This window comes from Tachysurus fulvidraco, chromosome 21 (assembly GCF_022655615.1).
Source record: "Tachysurus fulvidraco isolate hzauxx_2018 chromosome 21, HZAU_PFXX_2.0, whole genome shotgun sequence".
NCBI lineage: Eukaryota > Metazoa > Chordata > Actinopteri > Siluriformes > Bagridae > Tachysurus > Tachysurus fulvidraco.
In genome coordinates, this window is record NC_062538.1 from 996,511 (window position 1) to 1,014,469 (window position 17,959).

Below are 17,959 nucleotides of genomic sequence, written 5' to 3' on the forward strand. Positions count from 1 at the left end.
CCTTTATATCCTTTGTCAAAGAGACAAAAGTCCCACAGACCTTGATAACTTTTTATTAACAGAATGTCAGCTGTAAAAGGAGATTTTGATTAAATTTTGAATTGATTGAGATGTCAGGATAAGTATTAGGTAGGATTCTGAACAATTTAGTGTGTCATATTTTCTGCTGTATAGATCAGGGTTGACATAATCCTAAAGATTTCCCCAGCCTAATTTATTGTACAAAAAAAAAAACCTGTAAATCAGACTGGAAGCTTTTACTGAATTAACTCATACTTGACTTTTTTTTGACTGAAAGGATTTCCATTAATAAGTAATTAACACACACACTAAACACACACACATACTAAACCCAGGTTTTGGGACAATGGCAGTTCAGTAGGTCCATGTGCTGAGGCCAACAGCAGGGTGAAATAAAATCACATAAAAGGAATAGAGTAAAAAAAAATAGAGCATACACATGAAAGGCAAAGGCCATCAAGGGGCAGTGCTTTAGTTTCTGAAACAGAACCAAAGTAAATTGTGAAGAGAAACATTTCGACCCCGTAGACAGTACTTTAAGTACATGACCTGCCAACACTGCTGCATCAGCACAGCTTCAATCCCAGCAGTCTGTGGAAGATGACAGGCTGACGGTTTGAGACCAAATGAGGGTAGCTTTGGAAGTCATTTATGAAACATTTACTACCTCATAGCCATATTCTAGAAACAAGGCAGTGTTTAGGCTTAGCAAGTGCTGCTTAAAGGGAAACTGGTGGATAAGATGGGATATTAGCATCGGCTGCTCTTATCATAAGGCGTTCAAAAATCTGAAAGCTTTGCCGACTCAGAGATCAACGTTCTGCCTTAAACTCTCTGAAGAGAATATGTGGCATTGAGAGAATTTCTTCAGCATTAAGCAGTGGAAATGATTGCTGAAGTAGTTCTGAGAGCAATAATCATCTTTAGGCAGGCTAGAGTACTGAACATCAGGGTGACAGAGAAAGAGCAAATTAGATGATCCTGAACATATGACAATATAGTTTATTTAAAACATTAGAAAAGCCTTCTTAGTGTATACTCCAAACAAGATTTGGACAAGTTCTGAGTAGTTTATCAAGAGGATTATGAGAAATTCAAGTAAGGATTGAGATCGCATAGTGCACAGATAGTGCACATTTTTTTCTAGCGGTGTTTATTTTGGAATTGATAAACAGAAAAAGATCCGGGATGTAAAACCGAATACATTTCCACTGAAATTTCAGGTCACCTCAAGTGAAACTATCAGAAGTTATTAATCGTCCCCTTTGCGTAATGCATATTTTACAATTTGAGCTAGAAATTCTCACATTTTCACCAGCTAGCAAGAATGAGTATCCATTTCCCTATGACGTAATTTTTATTAATCAATAAATGTTATAAATTGTATATTGTATTTAAAATAAAGTTACATATATAATAACACTAACGATCATTCAATAAAAAAGAAGCAAGCTCCAAAGATCTCGGGTAATTTAAAATTAATGTGTTTTTACCGAACGGACCCGAGAAGACCCGAACTACTGTATCTCGTGTGTGTGCCTCGACTCGAGTCCTTTTCCAACCTCTCCTCTGTTTGCCAAGACCGCTTGCGACATGTGGCTGGCGACATGTGGCTGGCGACGTGTGGCTGGCGGTAAGCAAATTTTCGTTGAAACAAACCTGTCAATCAATTTTGAATCCACTATGTAGCGGTTACTTTAGTGTAGAGTGATGCAACATTCGGGTCCAGTCGAGTTAAAAAAAATGCCAACGGGTCGGGTCAGACTCGGGTCTAATTTTTTCGGGTTTGTCTCGGGTCGGGTCTTAAAAAAAAAAAATTATGTACGTCGGGTTCGGGTAAAAAGTGATTCGGGTCACTTCGGGTCGGGTACATTTCTTTAGACCAGAGAAGGCCTCTAGTTCAGGTCGGTCCCTCATCTGCACTCATCTGTGTGGATCCTTGAGCATGGGTGCTATTTACTATGTTGGCTAAATCAAGCAAAGAGTAAAGATGGACAAAAAGGTCAGGCATAGAACAGGTGCTAATAACTAAGCTTGGCAAAACACAAAACACAACACAAAACAAGGTTTAAAATAAGGACATAAATCAAAGACAAAACTAGTCACATTCACTAAATTCCAGGGGTTTCGTTACCACGACGTAAACTGGGCGTGTTTTTGGAGGTCTTTGAAAAACGCCCTCTTCAATTCAATTCAAGTTTATTTGTATAGCACTTTTTACAATAGACATTGTCTCAAAGCAGCTTCACAGAACATAAACATAGAGCAGAAGGTAAACATAAGGAATAATAAAGGAAATAACGAATAATAAAAGAAAAAGAATTAACAGAATAAAAAAAAGAGCATACTTATGATGAATAATGAAGGACAAAACAGTCATATAGGTAGATTTTATATTTTATATCTATTATGCTTTATTATCTTACAGTTAAGCTAATAAGCAACCAAAAACTACGGTTAGGGTTAGGGTTAGATTATCAAATAGGCCACGCCTACCTGATGAAGCAATATCTGTTACGCTGTTCTGAAATCCCTGGAAATAAGTGCATCCCAAAACTAGTCAGAACAACCATAAAATGTGGGAAACAGGAAATGACATGATGGGGCAGAGGCAAGACAAGAAACAGAACAAAGGCAAATGGTAAAGTAAATCAAGAACATGGCAGAACTTGAACATGCTCTTCCTCCTACACTAAGAAACATCACATCTGTGGGTGCATTTAAGTCCCAGTTAAAAACATATCTATTTAACAAGCATTTCGGATAATGCAATTAATGATATGGTTTAAGTGATGTGTATATATAGATGTACAGTATATGTAAGTGTCTGAATGTACTGTATTTGTGAAATGTAAAGCGACCTTGAGCTACGGAAAGGCGCTATAAAACTTCTTCTTCTTCTTCCGGTTGCCAAGCATTGCCCACTGAGCGCAGAAGGGTGAGGTGAAGTTTCATGATACAAAGCCTTCTGTTACATATTTTTTAATTTGTTAATGCATTAACATTAATACATAATATTTTTAGATTAACAGTTACTATTGTTTAAAAAATATGCATAACAATGCTTATTAAGTTCTCTGTCCGCTAGAACACAGAGTCAAACAATACACCTCAGCCTTATTAAACCCCCCATTCACTGAGTCTGCTGGAAAGATTACACACAAAAGAACACGTCAAGCTGTTGGTTTTGTACAAGTAAGAAGAATAGATGCCAACATGAAAGTTAGGATTTAGGTCAGACTTAAATTTTGCAAAACAATCGTCACAAGAAGTAAAAATGACAAGCTGTCTGAAGGATGACAAGAAGCATGATGTGGAAATGAGTAAGTGGTAAGTTAAAAGCGTGGCAGAAAGTGCTTTCTTTCTGCACTGTAGCTTCAGACAGAAGTACAGTAGCTGATATTGCAGGGAAAAAACATCAAAACATGTCGATAAAAGGTTTATTCGGCTTTGAACAAACGCAAAGACATTAAAAAAAAAACATGCTACATTTACAGCAATAAATATTACCAGGGCTTAAGTAACTCTGTATAGTATATGGATGGAGGTTTTGCAAATAGAATACAGTACAAACAACATGCACTTCATCACGAACACTAGCTTACTGATTCAGACTAAACATAAAAGTCGTTTATGTTTAAATGTCAGAACCTTAGATGGCCTTTAAAGTGTCTACAATATGACTGACAGGAGGCCAAAACAAAAGAAGTATTACAGACTATTAGTCAGTTTTTAAAATTGGTTTCCTCTGCGACTTTATACATTTCTGCTAAGACCCTGTACCTTAAACATTGAGAACTATTGTTACGGTTCAGCACGGACTTTTGGCCACGTGCTTCTGTTTATGTTCCGTGTCACGTGTCTGCCCCGCCATTGTTTTCTCCTCCCCGTCTCTCCTCCCCGTTCTGTTTATGGTCCGTGTCATGCGTCTGCCCCGCCTTTGTTTACTCCTCCCCGTTCTGTTTATGTTCCGTGTCACGTGTCTGCCCCGCCTTTGTTTACTCCTCCCCGTTCTGTTTATGTTCCTTGTCACGTGTCTGCCCCGCCTTTGTTTACTCCTCCCCGTTCTGTTTATGTTCCGTGTCACGTGTCTGCCCCGCCATTGTTTTCTCCTCCCCGTCTCTCCTCCCCGTTCTGTTTATGGTCCGTGTCACGTGTCTGCCCCGCCTTTGTTTACTCCTCCCCGTTCTTTTTATGTTCCGTGTCACGTGTCTGCTTCGCCTTTGTTTACTCCTCCCCGTTCTGTTTATGTTCCGTGTCACGTGTCTGCTTCGCCTTTGTTTACTCCTCCCCGTTCTGTTTATGTTCCGTGTCACGTGTCTGCCCCGCCTTTGTTTACTCCTCCCCGTTCCGTTTATGTTCTGTGTCACGTGTCTGCCCCGCCTTTGTTTACTCCTCCCCGTCTCTCCTCCCCTGTTCTGTTTATGTTCCGTGTCACTTGTCTTCCCCGTCATTGTTTTCTCCTCCCCGTCTCTCCTCCCCGTTCTGTTTATGGTCCGTGTCACGTGTCTGCCCCGCCTTTGTTTACTCCTCCCCGTTCTGTTTTTGTTCCGTGTCACGTGTCTGCCCCGCCTTTGTTTACTCCTCCCCGTTCTGTTTATGTTCCGTGTCATGTGTCTGCCCCGCCTTTGTTTACTCCTTTACTCCTTGTCTTGTCTGTTTAACGAATCATCATCAGTGTAATGTCAGCGTACCCTCGTCCTTTGTCCTGTTTAGTTTTGGTCTTTGTTCCTGTTCTTTGTATTTATTATTTATTAAACCCTATTTATTTGAAGCTATCCTTTATCCGCGTCTGTCTTCCTCCTCCCGCTGTGACAACTATTTAGTCATTTGGAATTGTTGTACTCTGAGAACTGCAGTATTTATTTGTGAAGGCAGAATTGCTGGTCTTTTATTGGGTTGGTTTTATTGATCATCCAATGGCAATTACCTTAAAATGCTTAATATCAGTCTAATTTATCAGCCATGCCGTGCGATGGTACAACCTACAGTCAAGATACCACGCAGCTTGACAAATCTACATTTTTCTATTGCTTACATTACAATTTTTTTCCACTAGTCTTACCATATAATGGAACATTAATTGCCCGAAATGATTATTACCATGAAAAAGGCATTTCCTGATCTTTTTGGTTGTTGATTGATATTATTCACTGCATATTTCATTTACGATTTTCCCCAAAATCGAAAACACGACATAGCGCTAGTGCTAATTTTTTATTCTGTCTGCAGCAGCATAAAATTTAAGTGTAATGAAATTAATATGCGGTTTGACAGCCCTAGCTTATAATGTTTTATTTTTCATCAGGAAAATGATGCAGTAAGTCTTTATCAGCGGTTAATTGACACATATTCGAAATTGATGTAGAATCGTTCCAAAGAGGACAGGTGTGGGCTGGTGAGAGTATTTCACAAACTGCTGATCTCTTGGGATTTCATAAACGATCGTCTTTAGATGTTAGACAAAATAGTGCAGAATGAAGCACCTTGCTGATAAGAAAGATCAGAGAATGATCAGACAAGTCAGAGCTAACAGAAAGTCGAAGAAAACCTAAATACTTTTACAACTGAGCAGAAAATCATCACCACATCAGGTCCCAACCCTGTCATCCTAAAACCTCCAAAAAAATCATAGGCACAGATTCAACAATACTGGACAAATGAACATAAAGGCGGGAAAAGAAAAATCACGCTCTTCAGTGATACCTATTTGTGCACCCTGTGTGTACAGCAAACTCAATAAACTGTTGTGTTGAAAATCCCAAGAGAACAGAATTTTTTGAAATCCTCAATCCATCTTATCTTGTACCAAGAACTATTCCACGAATAAGACAACGATTAGACTTTTCCCCATGGTGATGTTTGGTGAATGTTAACCGAAGCTTTTGACCTGTATCTGGATGACTTTACACACTGTGTTGCTGCCACATAATTGCTTATATTCACATAAACAAAATCAAGGTTTTATTATGATGATTCTTCAAATGCCTGTTTAATGGAGATAACTAAGCAAAGAGATAAATTGCAAACAGATGTTCTCCTACTAATGAGAGCCTAGTTTTGACAGTAAATAATAACTAACGGAAGACACTTATTATTAAAGGCTCGTATATATGTAATAAGTAGAAAGAAAACTCTCACAAAGTGTATGATGATTTAATATATACGAGAGTAAATACGAGAATATTAATTTTTAATTCACTTTCAAATCCTTTCTGTCATGACTAAAAGTCGAGTGACTCGGGAATTAAGCTCTCTCCGTCATGATTGATATGTTTTACTGCCATTTAACCACATGTACATATACAAAAATCGTGGCAAGTCGTGGCCTAATGGTTAGAGAGTCTGACTCGTAATTCTAAGGTTGTGGGTTTGAGTCTCGGGCCGGCAATACCACGACTGAGGTGCCCTTGAGCAAGGCACCGAACCCCCAACTGCTCCCCGGGCGCCGCAGCATAAATGGCTGCCCACTGCTCCGGGTGTGTGTTCACGGTGTGTGTGTGTTCACTGCTGTGTGTGTGCACTCTGGATGGGTCAAATGCAGAGAACGAATTCTGAGTATGGGTCACCGTACTTAGCCATATGTCACGTCACTTTCACTTTCACTTAAATGTCAGGGATAGCAAGCAGTGAGGATTTCAAATATATTTAAATATTACCTTATGGTGGACTTTATGGTGGAAAACTCACACAAAAACCATCATGTTCAGGCTCCTGTGGGACTCCTGACTTATCGATATCATTGTTTCGGTGCCGCTATGTATTAAAGTTGATGCGGAATCACACTGATATCCCTTCACCATCTGTAAATAATCAGCTAGGTGTCAGAACTGCCATGCCGCTTACAGAGGTCTCCATTTGTTAATCCTCCTGGTCTTTAATCGATCTCCCCTCATGTTTCTCCTCCTTCAAAAACAATCGATAAAATAAAGCAATCTGTGGCTCAACTTCTCAGTCTGCTTAGCACCTATTGAGATCATTAGGAATCCATCTGGTTTCCTACACAGTCACAACCAACTCTAATTAAAATTATGAGTAGGATAATGATTAATAACGAACACGGCAGTTGAAAAGTTGATTCGGTTCACTATCTTGCTCCGTCACAAGGAAAATAAGTACAGAGAGCTCAATACATGGCTGATTAGACAGCATCCACAAGACAAGGACAGAAAACGAGATGAGATCTGGCTAAATGCAAGCCAGGCGTGAATAGAACTGTGCGAGGAAGAGAGAGAGACCCGGGGTTTTTTTCCGGCACAAATCGAGGTCATTAATGCCTGAGAGCCAGTAGCCATGGACAGAGCAAAGTGGAGGATAGTGCTAAGCTAAAGGAAAGTTGTGACATTATGGCCTCGATTTGCTCAAGCTGGAATTAATGCTTATCTGGGACTTCACAATACTACTACTTATTTATTTCCCCCCTCTTGCACATCGACATGTATTCAGCTAGAAAGTTTACAGAAGCAGGAAGAAAAGAATGACATGCTTGAATAGATCGTGTTTGGAAATCAAGGCAGCCGTTAAGCTGTACGATAATAAGCCGATTATTACTCTTCACTTGTTTGTCTTTGCTCATTCTGTGATTTTACAGTAAGCTCTGGCAAAGCTGCGGGACTAAGCAAAGTGAACGCAGGTCATAATGTCAAACAAAAGTCAGTATGACTTGTTAGTCGTAACCCTGCGTTCACACTAGCAAACAAAAACGCGACAGTGAACCGTTCGTTTGTCTATGTACAGTAAACGTGTGACACGAAGCAGAAATTTCAGCGACAACAGCAAGTGACAGCATTTGAATTGAGACTGTATTGATTTTATGCGGACAATCCAAAACACTGGTTGGAGCGATTCCTCGGACCACTGCTATGCTTCAACATTAACTCATCTGCTGTTACTGCTTTAGCTTCTGCTTGAAATGAACAAAAGGCCTGTAAGAGACAAACTATACAGTAGCTAAGAATACATGGCCAAAGCTAAGCCTCTAACTGTTCCTTCGCTGTTTCTACATGTTTAAGGTTGAATAGAAACCGTACCTAACTTACCTCTTATTATCCTTTCGGTGACTAAAGCTTGCATCATCTCCAAAGCCAGAACAGCCTTTAAAAATACCCTGATGGTAGCTATTGTGTTGTATTGTACTGTATGCTGATGGCTTTAGTTATGCATTTTCTCTATTCTGACTTGAAAAGATGAAGGCTAGGAAATAGTGCTTAATAACTGCTGAAATGTGGAACAATAAAGTAACATTTGTCAAAATAAGTGTGGCAAGGCTTTCACACAGCCCTGGTGTGAGGGAACAGATTCCAATGCTTCATTATTGCTCGCCATTGAAAGACTGACAGACCTTTTTTCCTTTACAAATTAGAGTTTCGAAGCCTTAACGTGACCTGGCCAGTAATCACCTGAGACGTAAACAAACATGAACGTGTAACAGCCGTACAGTCGCTTCGTTCTCCATTAATTCCCATCTTGTGCTGAGCTCGGATTGCAAATGTACAGAGATTTAATACACGACTGCTGAGTCGTCTAGAAATAGTTTTAGCTTTCCTTCTGGACTTCAGTTGTTTCTTTTAGACATGCGGGTCTGGGATGTTTTACCTGGTTCTTGATTATTCTACCGACTGTGAAAGAAGCTATGCTTTTATAGGAGTTCTAGCTGGAACCCTATCTGACAGAGGTGCTGACATTAAAGGTTCCCCATCGAGGACCACCACAGAACATTTCAAGTTCTCATAATATTCTAAGCAGTTGTTTAATATTGTACCTTCTCAGATAGGAAGTATGATCAACATTGTGTTGAAGTACTTGAGTGACCAGAACAACAGCCAATACATTCAAGATGCACCACACCTCCACCCGATCTGAACAAACCTGACAGCAGATTAGTGATTTAACTAAATACAGAAGACAGTAAAGACATTAACTAGAGCCTTTTACTGATAGAGTCTCTTCGACAGTGTATAAAGACATAATTTTCTCTCTGTCTGAGGAAGCAACTTGTTTAAAACAAATAAACTTACATTGTTTTTTCTGAAGGTTATAAAAGGGCATGCTGTCTAGGAAGACGCTCGGTCAAAAACACACAGGCAAACCATGTTTACCGCTAATGAACTGCTACAGCAGGGCAAAACACGCCTCAAGGGAGGGGCAGGAAAACTATCGTCCTCTCACTAACAGAACGTGTTAAGTTTCTGCAAGTATTTTGATGTTTTCTGTATTTTCTCTCTCTATCTAGTAAGTAAAAAAAAGAAGGATTTAATACCTGGATTGGTAGAGAGAAAAAAAAACTCACAGTGATGGAAGAGTACAAAATATCGCTGGCAACAAATAGTAGCACGTCAGAGAGCCCCAGCTAATCTTCCTCAGAGCTGACATGCCTTTTAGCTTGCTACTTTGCGGATTTAAGTTTAATGCTAACCTTGCACCGTGTACATTCTTATATGCTGCCAGAACGCTAGATAGTTTAACTGTAAACACTGCTACTGTCTGGACACCGTATGTATTATTGCATTTTCTCATGCTCTCACAATGCGCAACACAAATAAACAAAATTGCCAGAACACAAAAAAGACACAATACCACATCCAAAAGAAAAATACAAAACCAGCGAACACCAGGCCAAACCAAACAGCACAAATTTTATAAAGCCTTTATGATTGTAATGAGTCTATCTGTGTTTTGCTTTGTTTCTGTCTGCTGTCATTCCCTGCTGTTAATTGTTGGCCCCGCCCACTCGTTTGTTACCATGGACACTAATTGTACTCAATCTCTCCCCCAGGTGTTTTGTCTTTGTCTCTGATTGTCTCCGCTTCGTGATTGGTTCCTGTTTACTATATTTACTCTGTTTGTTCACTTCCCGGATGTTAGTCATTGTTGGTATGTTGTGCGTTCATGTCGATGTTCCCGTTGTCTGTTCGCTCTGTGTTCTGCCTTGTGTTGCCTGCCTACCTGTTTATCTGTTTTCTTGCTTTAGATCAATAAAACTTCAAACTGCATTTGGATCCTCACTCGCCTTTGTCTCATCACGACAATTATATGTAGAGAATTCAAGCTAAAACAAGATCGAGAAATCTGTGATCGTTTAGCTCATGTAGTGTTCGAATTAACCGGCTGGAAACTAATTACTTAAGTTTAAACAAATCTGTTTTCTTTTAGAGGTATCGAGGTATATAATGTTATTAAAAAAACTGAAGTTCAAATACAGACATATTCATTTCCCTTTTAGGTTTATACTATATAATAGAGCATACAATTAAATGCACGGTCTGATGCCTGAGACTATACATAAATTGTTTGTTGTTTAGTACTAGACAGCTGATGCAACACATGTGAGATTCTTTTAGAAAAGCAAATGAAAATAAATCAGAAAAAAATAAAAAAGACCGCTCTCCTCAATCCCATATTAGATGAGTTGCAGCCAAGCAACGATTTGGGGTTTTTCGTCAAAACAATTTTTTTCTCTAATGTAGCAGAAATGTGATTGCTACCTTTTCAGATCACAGAGAGAAAACATTGTTATCACCGTGGCTATTCCAGACAACAACGGGTTGGTTTTTTTGTCACGATAATGCCGTGGTGTTTGCAAATATCTGTAATATCTATATTTGTGCTGGTTTTAGATTTTATTTTACGTTGTGATAAAAATTAAGTGTTATGCATCTCCCAACTACCATAAGTTTTTATTTTTGTTAGAGAGGGTGATTAGGGGAAAAGATTAGGCACAAACACAAAAGTTTTGTATGCTGCATAATTTCCTGCTGTACAATTAAAGAGTTAATACACATTCAAAACAAGAGGAAACGCGGCCCAATTATTAATTCAGAAAAGAGCAATGTGTGTGTGGGCTCTGTTGTAGGTCAACAGTAAGACCTGAAAACAAAACACTACAAAGAGCTAGAATCAAAGAGAAAGAAAACAAAGGTGTAGTAAAAACCCTTGGGAATATGATCTAATAAGCATCTTCTCCACAGGGTTTTACTGAAGAAGATATTTAGACTTCAGGCGGATGCTGAATTGATTGAATTTACACTAGTTGATTAGCTAAATTCTAAACGCCTAAACGTCTTGCTAGTTAGAATTTATTTATTAAATACCATTTAAATACCAGGAAGTGGAAATCTCACTGAGACATGAATGACCTGTTTTGCACATAGGCTTTTGAAAAGATACCTGATGACAAATTAAAAAAAAAAATAGACAAATCAATAAAATCAAGAAAGTACAGATAAAATGATACACAAACCTGTACCTGATTTTTCGTAGCCATAGACACGTTTTTCAATCCTGTGTTGTCCGTTACCAAAAAATAAGTTTCAAAGAAGCAAAACAATTTTTTAAGTATACTCCACTATCTTTCAGCTTTCACACACTTTTTATAAAAGTGTCTGGGGTTTGACACTTTTCCAGAAGCAATGAAAATCTAAGTGGCCAAAAAAATTCAGATCTACAACATTTCCTCAAACGAACTTACAGTAATTAGACTGAGTTCCCCACAAAAGCATCACAAAGTTAAGACGATCAAAACCGTATGTGAGAGCACTGAATGTGACACTCGCACTTCCGTTTAATGACGATCATTGTGTTGCGATGCTTTTAGGAAATTCGGTCCTGTCCAAAAGATCCAATCCAAACCCAGGCTCCTGTCTGAGTTCGCTCTGTATAACATGTCAAATACTATGAAATATCTTATAAACCCTACCCGGCTACAGTCTGTGCTAAAATTCAGTAAACGTTCAATTTGAGCCTGAGTAACAGGAGGCGGCTGTAAATGGGTCCCCTGAGCCTGCAGACCTCCGGCATCCAGCATTTAACCCGACTCGTTCCTCACCTGACACCGCCTCCATTACCCCACGGCCTTGCCTGTAGATCCTGTGGCTTCAAATCATTAATCTGTTCCACTCTGTTTCCTGTGTATTTATCTATACGGGAAAGCACAATGTCTTTTTTGGTTTTTTTTGTTGTTGTTTTTCTTTTCTGCACACTTCTTTGTTGTTCTATGCGCAGTCACCGAGATGAGCCTGGCAGAATGTTCTCTCATTTCTCAGGCAATTGATTTTGCTCAGGGTTGTTTTGTTTTGCGCCTCTTTGTGCGTATGTGTGTGTGTGTGTGTGTGTGTGTGTGTGTGTGTGTGTGTGTGTGTGTGTGTGTGTGTGTGTGTGTGTGTGTATTTATTGGAGGTCTTTTGCAAGGAATGCGTTTGAGAGTACAGATTTTTTTTCATGAGACGGATCGTGTTCATGATATCGACTTCACGTGTTAATGCCGGGTTGTTAGGGGGTAAGAACAAAAAAGCAACAGATAACGATCATTTCATGAAGCAATAGATTTATAAGCAAAATCTTTCTCTCTTGCTCTCTTTCTCGCTCTCTTGCTCTCTCGTTCTCTAATATACAACCTCCTCTACCCAAGCGTGCACACACACACACACACACACACACACACACACACACACACACACACACACACACACACAAACACACACTACAGCTTGATACTATGGTAGTTCTGCCTCACTGTTGAGCGCAGGAATAAAATAAAGACAAAAACACTGCTATGTTCTCAGATCTATGACATGGTGAATTAGTGTGTACTCGTATTTAATCCTATATTAATCTATTATTAGTATATTCATCTATTCTGATTAATGTCTTCATTTTATTATTCGTTTTATCTCCTAGGTGTCTACGCATAGACATCACTGACTGCATCCTCTACATACATAAATCCAACAGATGTCTTTCTATCTAATATGATGTGATATTTCCTGTTAAAATGAACCACACGGGCTTCTTCCATCACACTTGCAGTGTCTATCGACCGATTTACGTCCTTTAATCACGTTTCATTCCGAATGTTAATGTGAACAGGTGTTTTAAAGTAAAAGTGAACTGATATAAAATAGTCAAGTGTGAGATTTTCATTTAAACGATCGATAAGAAGTGACAGGATTACAGACATAACTGTGTGTGTTTTCCTTCGTGTTCTGTCATTTTAATGAGGTGATTTATAATGAGATTAAAATGAGCTACAGATTCAGAAGACCTGTTAGACACACACACACACACACACACACACACACACACACACACACACACACACACACACACACACACACACACACACACACACACGTCCTTTCTTATGAATGAAATGTTTTCCTTTAACGTTTGAATGACGATGTTTTCACCTCATTGAACACATTTTGAGATAATTGGCGTTAATCTACAATATAAAGAGGAACATTTACCTCAGAACAGATGAACGTCTTCTTCTGATGTTCGACCTACTTCAGACTTTTCTCCAGCTTTGACGCTCCTGACGGTGAGTCTCTCTCTCTCTCTCTCTCTCTCTCTCTCTCTCTCTCTCTCTCTCTCTCTCTCTCTCTCTCTCCCACACTTCCACACAAACCGCTCCTTTTCCCAGATAAACGTGGGATTCACACTGAAGTGTTAGCTGAAGCCGCTGAGGTGAGCGCGCTGCACTGAGGAGAAGAAGCCGTTAGCGTCGCGAGGCTGCGTCTCTCAAACCAACCTTCCCGCCCCCTTCTCCCGGCGCGCGCACATTGGTGCTGGCGGGAACGAAAAAAAAATTTATATATATATATGTGTGGTGTGCGCGAGGACGTCTTCAGTTACATATCGTGAGGTAAAAGGTTCCTCCTCTGTGTAAGAGTACTAATTAGTAACGACAATTATAATTAACTAATTAGTAATTAATTTAAATATGTATAAAAAAGAAAGAAAGAAAGAAAGAAAGAAAGAAAGAAAGAAAGAAAGAAAGAAAGAAAACGTCGCTCTGGACTGAGGGCGTCTGTTACATGACAAATGTAAATGTAAATTAGTATAATAATATATTTTGTTTACTAGCTAGTGACATTCACATTAAACAGAATTAGAGCCTGTGTTTATAAAGTAGGGTCATTTCGATATACTTGGTCTTAAAATATATATATATAATTATGAATACTTTTGCCTTGTCTAAGCTTTGTTTGTTTGTTTGTTTGTTGAAAGAGTTTGTTTGTTTGTTTGTTTGTTTGTTTGTTTGTTAAAACACAAAGTCAAAAGATTCACTTAAGTCATCTGTTGAAAACCAACTTAAGTCATTTACTTTACAAATGAACTTTTCAAATAATACCAAATGTCCTCTTTCCCATTTGGATCTATTCCTTTGTTTTTATTTATAATAAATAAATAAAAAATGTTGATACCTAGCATATGCTCATGGGTTTTTATGATATTTTCATTAGCATGCTAGCTTCATGTGAATTCATTAATCTGTTAATAACATGCTAATTCATGTTAATTCATACATGTTTCTAGCTATCTTGTAAAGATACCCCTTTGCCATTACTTACTGTACAGTACATGTAGGAGCACTTTGGTCTATTTAAATCAACACGTGATCAGAGCATCATAGGTTCGATATACGTTTTTTTACTGTACATCTGGTTAATGTTTGTCTAGTTCAGTTAGCTAGCCAATGGTGTACGTGTATGTTTACACAGGTTGAATGTTGAGCTGTTAAATGCTGACATCTCCACAGGGATTGCTAGCCTACACGTTCAGATCATTCCGCAACTAGCTTTTATTCGTTCCATCACTTAAAATTAAAACATGTTGTAACACAAAACATGTTAATGACATGGTGTGTTTTTGACTTTAAGCAATTACCTTAAACAGTACCTTACCTTTTACCTATTACCTTATAAAAAGCAAAATATTAGCTACCTGCCATCATTATTAGCAAAAGGTTTTTTTTAACACACAAGGCACTAAGATGTGATATATAATACACAGACATCTATCAGCATTAACAAGATATTTGTTTTATATACTTACATATTTATTAAAGCCTGAAAAACGTTCCACTATGAAAATTAACTGTCATTCTGCATTGTTGCTTATTTTAGAATTACATTTTGTCCCATATGAATGCTATTGTACTAGACAAATTTAGAGGATATACTGTCCCTGTAAACGTTTTTATTAGTAATAGAGCAGTCATGGTTTGCATTCACCCATTTCTACAATATGGACTGTTAGACAGGTCAATTCATCTGCACAGCTATGATTATATTTCCAGATCATTGGTTTGGCTTGATATTGTTTGTGTATCAGATGATAAGGAAGAATGCTTAGCAGACACAAAGGAATCAGGAAGTAATACTGTAGGTATCCAAGGCTTGCCATCTATTACAGAAACTGGAATGACTGTTCTTGAATTATTTGAAATAACTCTAGATTCAGTGTAGCATTCGGTGTAGGGTTCTTTGGTTGGTTTCTCTGGGGGAACCTTAATGTTCCTATGCACAACAGAGAGGTTTCCAAGTCAAACCATTTTAGGAGGCAAAGAATGCATCCAAACTACCAAAAAAATTTGGCTTTTGAAGAACTTTACACAAGCCAACTGAAAGTTTATGAATAGTAGGAAAATGTTATTGGACTAATCACATTTCGTATTCATATTTCTAGACAAATAATACGTCTGAGTGTTTGATTGCTTTTGATTTAAGTTTGTTTTTCCTCAGAGAAGCTTGTATACATAGCTTATTAAAATAGCTAGCCACCCACACAACTGGAAGAAGGGCTGTGGTGGGGAACAGCTGGGTATTATTTGGAGGTAATTCTGAGATTCAGCATGACTTAGCAATCGCAAAAACAAACTCATCAGAATAGCAAACACAAAATGTGTGCCAAAATTCTCAAGGCTAGAAAAGAAATTAAGCGATTCATTTCAGTCTTTCTAACAATTTATTCTGTTTGGCAGAGGATGCCAAGCTGGTAGAAACAGTCTATTGGATTTCGAATAAGGTAAAGTTGTGGGTGAAATTGAATAAGTGGTGCTATTAGTTAGATTGCTATTAAACCTGAATTGTACTTTAAGTTGCCAACTGCGTTGGGTTGACTTTAGGCAATATTACAGTAAATGAGCCAATTTGACTTGATTGTGCCAAGAAATGTTTTTACTGAACATATGCCTTGTTGAATAGAGACTATATCTCAATACAAAAACAGTAAAATCAATAACAAAATAGCCATATGGCTAGCTTCGTCGCATGCTAAAAATTGGAAGATTCGTTAGCCAAAGTTCAGGTAGACACAAACCATATAGTAAATAGGTTAATTGTTTAAAATGGGTTATTTGTCATTGCTGTTTAGTATGATTAATGGAGTGGTACTGAAGCCAGCCATATCCGGAAATTAACTTCATTCAGACATCTGCTAGTTTGTCTGATAGAGAAACTGTTGAGTTTTGAGGAAATATCTATAGCTGGAGTTGGTACCTTTACATACTTATGTTCTGACATGCCTATTAATCTCATCTTTAGAGGAGAAGAGAGGAACAGCCTTCATACCAGAGAGATATTCTGACAGCTCTGGTTGTTAATAGGACATTCTATTAAAATACTGTTTCTATTTTGTAGTGATAAGGATTTGGATTTTTGGTCATCGCTTAACCAGGCACTCCCCCAGGCATACGTAATCAATTCAATCTTGCAATTCAGCTTTGACGATGTATTTGTCTAAAAACAAACAAAAAAAAACATGCAGTATGCAGTTTTTAGCCTTTTTTCAGAAAGATGAACCAGTGTGTTGGTGAGGAGCAGAGGCTATATTACATTTCTATTTTTTCTTCGCACAACCTCACAGTGGGTAAAAACAGAGTGGTTATCTGACTTCTCCTATGTCCATGATGAAGAACAAAACCTGCGTTAGCTGGCAAAAGCCAAAGTAGTTTTCTCTTGACAGAGAAGGTGGTGCTTTGTGATAATACATGGTATACTGGGCAGCAGAAGTGCCACAGAGGCTCATTTTTTAAATGACTAGCTGTAACGTGCAAAATACAAAATGTTTTGCTGTGTGTTTTGCTCTTTGGCGTCGATCCAAACTGCCTGCACAGCCTGAGGTGCACAGGATCAGTGCTCACTACACAGTTCTTCATAACAGAAAAGAAAACACGGTCTTCCATACTTAACGCTTTGGGGTGGGGACGACCTTGATGCAAATCTTTCTTATGTAACATGTGTTACGTACACTGTAAATATATCTAATAATTTGTTTAAATTATACACTGAAGAACCAGAAAAAAACAGCAATCTATTTTGTACTGTTATTTATTGATGGTATTATGTTAAAAAAAAAAACCCAAAGGTAAATTAAACAACAGGTTCATTTCTTACAGTAATCCTTGTGTTATTAGTAAGAATTTAATTAAATTAATTCGGTGCAGCTGAAATCTGAATCAACTTTGGTTATTTCATGCAAAAACATTCACATGGAATAAGTGAATGTGGGTAATTTGTTAGAAAAAAAATGATTCAATTGTCAAATGTGACAGCATCTTACCAGCGTTAGCATGGAGTAGCCAAGTGTGAATAAATATTCAATAAATGTGGTTAATTTGTTTTTAAAAAAATGCTATTGTGTCTAAATTTGTCTTTAGTTCATACTTGACAGCTCATCTGCATATCAGCAGTTTGACAGGGTGCCAGCGTATGCCCTGAGGTTAGCCACTAATCACGCCTTGGCAGCAGCAGAGAAAGTTGAGATTCATGTCAGAGAATTGCTCACCATGATTAATGGATCCTCCTAGAGGATAGTCTGAGATGCAATTACAGAAAAAAGCCAGAAGGTGCTACGCTAACTCACACTTCTGAATGTCCCATAATTGAGCTGCTGATTGAGTTTGCATGAGGACACAATGCTCCAGAACGTGTTGTGGAATACACCGTCTTTATACAGATGTGGATACACGTCGACGCAACATATGTGAATTCCACAGGGCTGCAGTTAAAATGATGGCTTTCATATTGTAAATTAGATCAGCTGTCTATAATCAGAACATATTGTATAAACTCAATGATATGTGATTGTAAAGGGGGTCATTTATACAAGAGGAAACTTCTATTCCATCAGATACTGTAAGACATTTAACGCGGTT

The 17,959-nt window shown here is 38.3% G+C and overlaps 1 protein-coding gene across 2 annotated transcripts in view; it reads right to left on the reverse strand.

The window, feature by feature from the left end:
- LOC113647557 (gamma-aminobutyric acid receptor subunit alpha-3-like) overlaps positions 1-13,586 on the reverse strand; it is a 113,991-nt gene extending 100,405 nt beyond the window's left edge. Inside the window, exon 1 of one of the 2 annotated variants that reach the window (XM_027154331.2) lies at positions 13,266-13,586. The gene's annotated coding sequence lies outside the window, so the exon portion shown is untranslated. The remainder of the gene's footprint in view (positions 1-13,265) is intronic. The other variant, XM_027154330.2, reaches the window with a different exon arrangement.
- Between the last annotated feature and the right edge of the window lie 4,373 nt (positions 13,587-17,959).